A 10,860-nucleotide genomic window follows, 5' to 3' on the forward strand; every position below is an offset into this window, starting at 1 on the left:
TATGTGATCAGTCTTGCTGCAAAGAAATGAGAGAGAGAGTGTTCTTGCAATCAAACTTGAGTCAAAATCCAAAGGAAACCCGAGCAAGAATGTGTGAGAGGGAGTGAGAGTGGAGAGAGTGAGCATGAGAGCTCATCACCCCTCTTTCGGCCTCTATTTAAAGGAATTTGGGCGAGAGCACTCGAGGAATAGCCAGGCACAACGGTCAGGTAGCCGTTGGAGAAGGTGGGGCCCAGGAGCTGTTGGTCCTGGGTCGGTCGACCTGTGGGGTCTGCCTGCCCCAGGGTGGGCCCCATGGTGGCCATATGCTTCCTCAGCGGTTATGAACTTTAGAAATATGGTGCATGGCCAAAAGTTTGCTCGAAAGATGTCCAAATTATTTTTCCCAAAGGATTTTAAAACTCAAAAAATATTTTTGGTCTTTTTGTAAAAAGGGAAAAATGGTAGAAAATTCCAGCACGCGGAAAACAATTTTGAAAATTTCAAACATGCAGTGGAGAAATGCAAATAAGGTGCAAAGAAAATGTTGAAAAGTGGAGAAAGCAAATATGAGATAAATACTAATTTACCTTTGGCAAGGGCGCGTCATTTAAGTCCGATGTGCACGACTTTTCTCCATCATTCTTACCATTCGTCGGCTCATCCTGGAGAACTGGATGAGGCCGAACTCTTGACCTTCCGCCACACCTTCTTTTCCTTCTTCTTTCTTTTAGGTGCGGAGGGTCGTTATTCTGGCTGGGGTTCTGGTGCACCCCAGAGTGCTTGCCCTTCACTGTCTTGTTGGATCATGAAGCGCTACTCTTCCTTCTTCTTGAACCTGAAAAAGATATCCTCCCTTTCGACACAGAAACAGATTTCTCCCTTTCCGACATCGATCCTTGCCTCGGCAGACCATAGAAAAGGTCGCCCAAGTACGAGGTCGACTCTGAGGTCGCCCTCCATATCCATTACCACAAAGTCGGCAAGGACAAAGGAGTCTCGTACTCATTCGAAAACGTGTTCGGCTATCCCTTTGGGATACCGAATGGTTGAATCTGCAAGCTGTACGAGCATAGTTATTGGGGAAAGAGCAGGATATTCAAGTGCTTCATATATTACCTTGGGCATTATTATTCATGCTTGCCCCCAGATCGCATAGGCATCACTAGAAGTGTTTGATGTAGATCGGGCAGCTGATCATGGGGACCCCTGGATCCTCTTGCACCACTGCCACCATGCTATCCCAAACGTCGTTCCTTGGGGGATAGTACCTACCTGCGTAGTTATTGTGTGGTGGCCTCCGGGACGAGTTATCCTGTCCAGTAGGCACCATGCTGACATTTTCAACGGGAGACTCGGGTTGCCCCGGGATCTTCCCGCTCTCAATAGCAGGTAACGAAGCAGCAATTTGTGCAAGCTGGGTTTCAATCATTTTATTGAAACTTAACTAGTTTTTAAGAGTAGAAGACAAAGCTTCAAGCTTAACATTTAAACTTTCTAGGGATTTGTCATTGGCCAAAAGCTTATTATTTATATTTTCGTTGATTTTAACTTGGCCAAGAACAAGTTCTCTCAAGGGAGGTTGGTTTGAATTGAAATTCGAATTATAAGAAGGATTGTAGTTATTACCTCCCAGAAAAGGTGGACGTGGCTGGTTCCACCCTGGCCTCCTTGTTGTGGACGGTACCCATTGTTGTTGTTGTTGAGGTAGGCACAGTCTTCATGGGTTTTGGGGCAATCGTTCCCTGAGTTTCCATCATTACCATAGACTTCGCACGTGAAGTGCGATTCCATGGCACGAGCATAGTTTTCTCTATGCTTCTTAAATTCGGCCCTTTCGCCGAGATGCTTCAGTAGGAGGTCCAGTTTGGCAATGATCATATCCGTCTCCTTGACGGTATGCGTGCCCTTGGTGCGGGGTTGGAGTCGTTCATCGCTCCACCCCTAATTGGAGACCATCTTCTCGACCAATGCTTTGGATTTGGCTATGGTCAGGTCGAGGAAGGCTCCTCCAGCAGCGGCATCAATATTGGCTTGAGATGTCGTTGTGTGTCCATTGTAGAAGCTTTGTAGGATGAGCCACTCATCCATGCCATGATGAGGACAGGCCAGGATGTATTCCTGCAGCCTCTCCTAAGCTTCTGGGATGGATTCCATCCCTGTCTGATGGAAACTTGAAATTCTCCCGCACAGGGCATTTGTTTTGCCCAGCGGGAAGAATTTTGCGAGGAATGCCTTGGAGCATTTGGCCCAGGTGTTGATGTCCTTTTCTTTATAAAACCACTATTTCGCCTTCCCCAGGAGGGAAAAGGGAAACAGACGAAGCTTGACAACATTGGTGGCGACACCCCGTATGACAACGGTGTCGTAGAGCTCCAAAAAATTCTGCAAATTTGCATTTGCGTCCTCATTTGGATTGCCACAGAATGGGCTATCCTGCACCATATTGATGAGGCTTGATTTGAGCTCGAAATTCACATCCCCGACATTGATGTTGGGGCCAGTGGCCACATTGTCCGTGGAGGGGACGGAGAACTCGCGGAGAGTCTTTTCAGCCATAGCCTCAAGAATGAGTGGTGCTTCCGAAATGGGTTTCTGTGCCGGGAGGATAGCGAGAGGAGGAACGACATGAGGTCGTGCCCTTCTCACGAGCCTCTCTGGATTGTCTATGTAGTTTTCTGGCTGGGAGAAACCGGTCATACACTACCCCTGTCTTCTTTCAAATCAAAAATAAAAGAAGAAATAAAGTGACATTAGCCTGAAAGAGTAAAGACTATATCCTGAGTACAAGGTCTAAGTTAATATTAGCACAATATCTTTGTTCACATGCCGTCCCCAGCAACGGCGCTAGAAATGCTTGTTGACATTTCTTAGTGCAATCACTAGGAATGGTTAATCCTTAGCAACAGCGCCAGAAATGCCTGTTGGCAGTCCTTAGAGCAATCATTAGAAATGAGGGCGCCGAACCCATCCTAGCAACTACACCCAAGCGGTGCCTCTCTCGTGGTATAATCAATACGATTACAGATGGATCCGCAAATGCACGGATATACCGTTGTAGCATTTCACCCGGAGAGTAAGGGTATCGTCATTTATTTGTGTCCCAAAGGACAGCAGCGGCAAAGGTATTGTACTCAACATTAACCATGACATTGTGCCTCAAGCAATAGGCAATGCTCTAATAGGGGTAAGTACAGATAAAGAATAAGTAAGGGTAATGCGACACAACACACATCCACACTCCAAGAGGAAGGAATAAAGGAGAGAAACTATAAAACAAAGAACTACTCTATCATACATCAAGTCAGCTGGAGCTTAGGCTAGGTTAGGTGTCCTAGTGCTTCTATCCAAAGCTGGGGTCATGTTAGATCATGGTTAGGACTGCAGGTGCTAGGAAAATAGGATAGCGGGAGGAAGGTCCTGCATCGGTGTACATCCAGTCCCGTTACCTCTTTGCATGAACTCCTACACCGAACCCGAATGTCGGGCAGTACGCTAAACGCAACACCGCTGTTACGCCGGACGGATAGGGCTGTCACCACCTGCCGTCTACCCTAGTCACACCATGGAGCACGGTTATATCCAAAGGATCCCACATACCCGAGCACCACGCTCATTGTAACACCCTAATTTAAATTCCAGCATTTTATAATAAATTTAATTGTCTTTATTTAATTTTCAAGGATTTATTTTGCTTAGTCTGGCATTTAATCTAATTTTTGGTTTCACAAGTAATTAAAAATTTGTCTAAGTTTAAACTTTGTTGTTGCATCATGCTGGAGCATTGGTTTAATTTGTTTGAGTGCTTCAGTGAATTCAAATTCAAATTTGGATTCATTTGGGTTAAGTTTGTTTGAATTAGAAAAGAGAAGGAAAATAGAATAGAAATAGGAAGGAAAACCAGCCCAACAGCAACCCAGTGACCAGCCCAACACCCGATCCAGTCTGGCCCGTTTAATCTAGCCCAAACCAGCCCAGCCTTTCTTTCCCCCAGCCCAGCCCGCGGGACACGGCAGCCCAGCGCCTTCCCTCCCCGCGGCCCACTTCTCCGCACTCGGCCTGCTCACGCGCGAGCGCCGGCCTGTCCCGCAACAAACCCCGTCCGCGCTCGCCCTCCCCTCCCCGCGACGCTGACAGACCTGGCCCGCCTGTCGGCGCTGCTCGCCCGCCACGCGCGTCGCCCGCCCAAACCGCCGGACCCACCCGCCAGCGTCGCTCCGCGCCCGCGATCCCGCAGCCCGCATCGCCCTCTCTCTCACTGCGCCCCGGGCCCGCCTGTCGGATCCTCCTGCTACCTCGCGCAACGGCCGGCCCTAGTCACCGCCGTGATCCCCGCGCCGCGTCAGCACCCTGGGCACGCACGCCTAGGCCTCAGCCGCCCTATAAATGGGATCCCCGGCCTCTCCTGCATCTCATCCTCACCCCGAAGCCACCACCTCAAACCCTAGAACGCCGCCCGCCTTGCTCCGCCGCACCGCACCCCGACGCTGCACCACAGCCGCCAAGAATCCCCGCTGGAGCTCCGTCCCGTGCTCCAGGACCGCCTACGAGCTTGCTGCCCCGACCCCGGACCTCGCCTGCGCCGGGATTTCACCCGAACCCCCACTGCAGGTAACCCGCCCGCCGCCCTGTTTTCCTTGCCGTCGGTGACCCCGGAGCCCCCCTGACCCCCGTATCCTTTCCAAAGGACCGCCAGGAGTCGAATCAAGGGGAATTAGAAGGCCGGAGCTCCACTGCAGCAACCCCTCATCGCGCCCCGCCGAGTTTCGCCGCCGGACTCGCTGCCGACGTCACTCCGTTGCGACTCCGACCACCCCGTGCGCTTGGTAAGCTTTGGCCCGCCTCCCTGATGCTTTTGCGCCTTATCCCGTGCTCCGTAGTGCACTCCAATAGCGGGAACGCATCTGCCGGCGAAGCGCCACCGTGCAGGGCCGCCGCCGTCCTTGATGGCGCCGCCCAGAGCCCTACCGAGCCTCGCAAATGCCTCAGGTGGTTTACGCATGGTGCGTAGACCCTTCTAGACCCAAGCGCTGGTCCGTTTAGCCCCCAGAACACCGGATTTGAGGAAGTCCGGCGAGGTTCGGCCGCACGCCGCCGCGGGCACTCACCCCCGGCGACCCAGCGCCGCCGCCTGAGCCCCCAATCACCTAGAGCCGCCCGATCTGAAACGTGTGTCCAAGATTAGATCTAGGATCCTTTAGATCTGAGCCGCCAGATCCTAATCCTACGGCCCAGATCTAAACGTACCGGTTCGCCCTGTCAGTTTTGCTTAAGAGCCCCTCTAGTTTTCCATATTCAACCCGCACTCCTTTGTAGTTCAAAAATAATTGCAGTTAAGCCCAAAACTTTGCACAGACCACCCTGAGCTTTTTAAATACCAAACCCACCGTCCAGATCTTGCCTTTTTGCACGCTAGCCCTTAGATTTAACGGTTAATTACATTTAGGCCCTCGGTTTTTGCAAAAAACCCCTGGAACCTTAGTTTTTCTCGCAGATAGGTCCCTGAACCTTGTTTTTAGCCTAGATTATGCGTTTTAGCTCCGTTTTAGGCGTTCTTTATGTCCACGCGATCGTTGTAACGCGTAGAATAGTTTTAGACTAGTTTAGTGTGCTGTTTTTATGTATTGATGTACTGTTTATTAGTTTTTATTAGTGTTTGCTTGTATCCTTATTATTGTGCATTGTTTTGGCCATGTGTTCGTGAGTAGACGTTGATCCATCTGAGGAGCCCCAGTACCAGTACCCGGAGCAGCCGTCTTCCTGAGCACTTTGAGCAGCAGCAGGAGCAAGTACGAGGAAGGCAAGTGTAACATGAACAACCTATCATCTTTAAATACAATTTCATACTGCATTTTAATACTGTATGCCTATAAGGATTTCTTAGCCACTTTATATCCTTTATATATACCTTTGGGTAGCATTTTGTTTAGTTGTGCTAGGTTGCTGCGCTATAACACACTCTGGTCCTTTTAATTAATTTGAATAATGGTTTACTTAAACTTAATTCTGAGAGTGGCCCTCTGTGCTTCGTGCTTGGGTGGCTCACGGCTCGTTAAAATATGGGTTTTGTAGAAACATGGTTTAGGGGGCCAGCATGGTGCTTAGTGCTTGGTTGGCCACTCTCCATAAGGACCGGTTCATAGAGCGATAACCTGGGACAACAGCGCTACCACAAGGCTAGAATGGGATAGACTTGGCGTAATAATTAGATCTTTTTGGTTTGGAGTAACTTACCTGCGGGGCAGGGGTGGTAAGCTTCTATGGCCCTCGTGCTGAGTGGCCTCGTCTGTGCTTCGTGTCTTGACGCCCACTAGACCTGCTCCATAGTCGCCGATCCACCCTCGCGGTTACTCCCTACCAACGAGATTCTTTGTAAAGGCCTCGTAGTGAGTCGCTAGTCATCTCACCTAAGGAAGTGTGATGAACCTCTAGCGTAGCTCACGACTTGTGGGTAAAGATGTGCAACCTCTGCAGAGTGTAAAACTGGTATACTAGCCGTGCTCACGGTCATGAGCGGCCCAGATCCTCCTTTTGATTAGTGGGGTTAGCTCCTTCCGACGAGGGAGGTGCCTCTCGGGGTTACCTTGGTGGCTTGGTTTCGGTTTGGTTCTCAGTAGTTTCTTAATTAATTCTGATTAATTACTATGTAACTGGGTTAATGGTAATTCATCAACTCGTAGTAAATAGCTTTAATAAAATTTTACCAACACTTAAAAGCTAATGCAGTTGAGTCAGCCAACCTTAGAGCCTCATAGTTTGTGTTATACTTGTTGAGTACAAGTTGTGTACTCACTCTTGCCTCTTCTCTACTTTTTCCTCTTGGCTACGCTACTGCTGCTCAGTTCCTGCCGACACGAGGGAGTTCGTTCAGCGCTAATAGGACTACGAGGACTTCTAGGCGTTCATCTCCTAGTCGACGTCCCTGTGGCACCCTGCTCAGCTTCGGAGAGTTTTTATTCGTATTTGTACTTCGCTTCCGCTGTATCAGACATTCTTGTCATTAATGTAATAAATAACATTCGTATTCGCTTTATTATGTCTTTTTACATGATATGTGCTATGATGATACTGTTCATTCTGATGTATATACGTGTGACTTGATCCTAGCACGTATATGATTGCTCGGTTTATGTTCTTTTATAAACCGGGTATTACACTCGTGTATGAAGTCACTACTCTAGTGCCCCCAGGTCTCCCACCCTTCTGATGGACGAGTAAAACACTAGAGCAAGCCCGAAAGCACAACGAACCTCTATCCGTACCCAGATCATCTGGCCTAACCAAGACCGTAGCATAACTTATGAATGATCTAAGCACGGATTGATAAACTATCAAGATAGTAAAGCAACCATGGCAAAACTCTATATTATGAATAGAAGTCTGAGAAGTCGGATACAAAGCCATACCAGGAGCCGAGGATTGCTCAACGACCCCGAGGACGACTTGCTCGCTAAAGAGAACTAGCCTAGCTTCACTACCTAGCTAAGAGAGCAAGAGAGAGGAGAGCCTTCATGGAGAGAATGGAATTGTTGGGTATTTTAACGATGCGAATTAGATCTGCTATCGCACGGATACCGTCGTAGCTTTCACCCGTGAGTATTCAAGGGTATCGTATCCACAGGGAACGTGTGTGCACTAACTCCTAACTCAGTCGGTCCAAGGACACACCAAGATTAAGTGGCAAGACTGGAGAGGATTCCTGCTGCAGCACTAAAGATGAGTTAAAGGTCGATCTCTCGGGTAAGACTCGCTTCGGGCACCGGCTTACCCCTGAAATGGTCATGAGACTCCGGCCAATGGCTCTACGCTATATCCGAACGTGGAGGGCTACAAAGGACCAACAGGATTGTCACCACCTGTGGCCCACGTCACAGACCGTGGGATATAAGGCAAATGAATGTAACCCTTAGCGTAGACACCATGTCTACACTACTGATTACTACTGTAGTCTAACTACGTCTCATATCCCGTAGCAAACTACAGACCTCCGTATAAATACGGAGCGACGAACCCGCGAGTAAGAGAACTGATCTCACCCATACGAAAGTACTATGGAATACAAGAATCATAAATACTAACTTACTCATAACAGAGAAGTCATCATCCGTAGAGGTACAAGTTGGAAAAGAGCGCCGACAGGCCGGCGCCCCTCCGAACTACTCCTCATGCTCCTGCAACTCTAAGCACTAGCATAGGCAGTGCCTCGCCTTTGCAATGGAGCACAAGATCTACATGATGGTGGTGTGTTGAATGGGGGGCTCTCCTCCTCCTTATGTAGCCTCTCCAAAGGTGGATCCGCGGTTAGACTCGCGAGGTGGTACTATGCACATCCGGGATAGATGTAGGGGAGCCGTGGGAGACTGTTGGAGAAAACTGGGCCCGATTGAGCCCACTAGGGGTTCGGGCGACCCAAGGGGGTCGGCCGAGCCCAAATGGCGCTCCCCTGGGCTTGCCTTCCTCTAGTCAACTGATAGGTGGGCCCTAGTCTTGATCCTTGGGTGCATCTTGCTTGGCACGCCCATTTCGTCTGGTTTGTGGGCCCTTCTTCTAAGTGAAACACAGGTGCAAGATATTCTGTGCATTTCTTCTGTGTTCACTTGTGTTTTTCTCGTTTTACAGATGTGGGTGCCTGCAAATGATAATTCACCAAAACTCATGGAATTCGATTAGTCATAAGCCCTATAACTAAGTTTGGTGATTATTGAACATGAAAAGCTGCAGGAGTTGACGGCTGATTTTTGGACTTAACAGCCGTCAACAACACCCCCACACTTAGCCTTTACCCGTCATCGAGTGAAGGAGAAAGGACTAAGCTGGATGCCACTCCTTGGATGTAACCTGCATACAAGTTATTCCAAGCTTCCTCTAGTCCTGTGAACTTTGAAGTGGCTACCATGCTTTCTTGGGTAATTGAAGAATGGAACAATGCAGACTTCAGGTTCCTAGCTCTTCCTGCTTAGAAACTTGAGTTTTACTTTTTGAAACAAAAGAATAGTCTTTCTCCTCAAATTGTTCTCTTGAATCACTCGTTTTGTTTCAGATTCTCACCAAGGCAAAGTTGCTGCCTTCTTTTCTCCTATCATCTAATCAGGCTTATGTAGAGCTCAGGGTAGGAGTAGAGAGGCATGCTGGCTTCGCTTTTGTTGCTAAGTCAAAAACAAGATCCAAGCAGAAACGAGTCATACAATCTGATCAAGATGTGCAAGTGTGTGGGAATATTTGTTTTTTTGTGTGTGGAGGATGGATGAACTCTTTTGCATGATCCATCTCTCTTCTTTATTTTCCATGGATGTGGACTATCTTTCTCTTTTTTTTCTTTCTGACATGCCTTGTGGGCATGTGGCATACCTTCTTTGGGTATGCATCTTTCTTTTTTTATCTTTTTTTTTTCTAACATGCCTTTTGAGCATGTGGAATACCTTCTTTGATTATGCATCTTTTATTTCTTCATCTTTTTTTTCATAGCCCACATCCTTGATGGTCAAGAGAGAAAGAGTCATAGTATGTCATGGAGTTTTATTTTGTGGGTGGATGACAGTGTTTGCTATGTGAGAGGACGTGTACGTGATCTTGATCATGACAGTATGACAAGTCTCTAACAAGGGTCAAAGAATTTGACCAAACTCAAAGCAAAGTCAAACTGCATAAGAAGGTTTGAGCATGAATATCTAACTTTGGCTTTGGTAGGATTTCATTAATTTGAGGAGACAAGCTATTGATGATTTTTTTTTGAAAAGAAATCCCAAGTACTTTGCAAAGAAGAGCATGGTTCCATTCATCCAATCATATCACATTAGTCAATTACTTAGATAGCATGGGGTCCCTATGAGGACATAAGTTCACAAGAACTTGAAAGAATGCAAGGAATAAAGAGTATGCAAGTTTATTCATGAAGCGCATAGAGTGCACATGGAAAATTGGCTTAGGTTCATTGAGTTTAATTTTAGTGATCAGCATGCAATTTGTTTAAACTCAAGAAATAGGGAGTTTGAGGGTAGTGTTGCACAAACCATCATTTGTTGAGGAAGAAGAGGGAACTGCCCTAGTCCTCAGCATGCTGGACTGTCGATGTTGTGCAACATGTTGGGAGAGAGATCTCGAACGAGTTTGCATTTGATGATTTTGAGAAATCTCCCCCACACTTATTTTTGTACCTGTTTTTATTCAAAAGAAAAACAAAAGTGGAAACAAAAAGGACTCTACCGATTTTGAACACCGGGGAGTCTAAACTTTATTCAAATAAAAAGTGAGAAGTGCTTGAAGCACCAGATTTTTTTTAGAATCCAGGCTATCTCCCGGCAGTGCTTTGTTTATGGTCGCAAGCTCGACCATGTGGGTTCATCCTACAGCTACCATGGTGATGTAGTTCCCAGCTTCACCACCATTTTTTTTGATTTATCGTCGTTCAAGCTGCAAGGTTAGTGCACAAATACAACTATGATAAGCAAAACCAACTACAACCGTCGTAAAGGGTGTCTATGATTGGAGACCCTACGATGATCGTAAGACTCATAGCGACTTGGTGCAAAGGACAAAAGATCTCGGAGATGTCAAGGATGCGCATGACTTTGTGAAGAAACTTCATGCTCATGGAGTGAGTGGCTTGATCTCCGGATAGAGAAACTCGAGAATGTTCATGGCCTCATAAAAAAAGAGGATGTGTAACTCTATGGGACAAATGAACGATTCTGAGTTCGGTCATGAGGGAAATGAGTTTCTTTCAACTCATCCCCTCCTTAGGTAGGAAGCTTCGCATTTCATCAAAGATGAACGTGGTGGCAAAGCAATCCATCCCAAGCTTCCAATAGAAGTTCATGAAGCATGAACATAACTTCTATTGGGCATCAATCAAAATCAAGGATTAAGAAATGAACTTTGATT

At 47.3% G+C, this 10,860-nt stretch overlaps 1 non-coding gene across 1 annotated transcript; it reads left to right on the plus strand.

Moving 5' to 3' along the window:
* The first annotated feature begins 2,068 nt into the window (after positions 1 to 2,068).
* LOC120657772 lies at positions 2,069 to 2,177 on the plus strand. The gene has a single exon (XR_005668310.1). It is a non-coding gene; the product is annotated as a small nucleolar RNA R71 (small nucleolar RNA).
* Positions 2,178 to 10,860: the final 8,683 nt, after the last annotated feature.

Source organism: Panicum virgatum, chromosome 1N, assembly GCF_016808335.1.
Source record: "Panicum virgatum strain AP13 chromosome 1N, P.virgatum_v5, whole genome shotgun sequence".
In the NCBI taxonomy this organism is placed as follows: Eukaryota; Viridiplantae; Streptophyta; class Magnoliopsida; order Poales; family Poaceae; genus Panicum; species Panicum virgatum.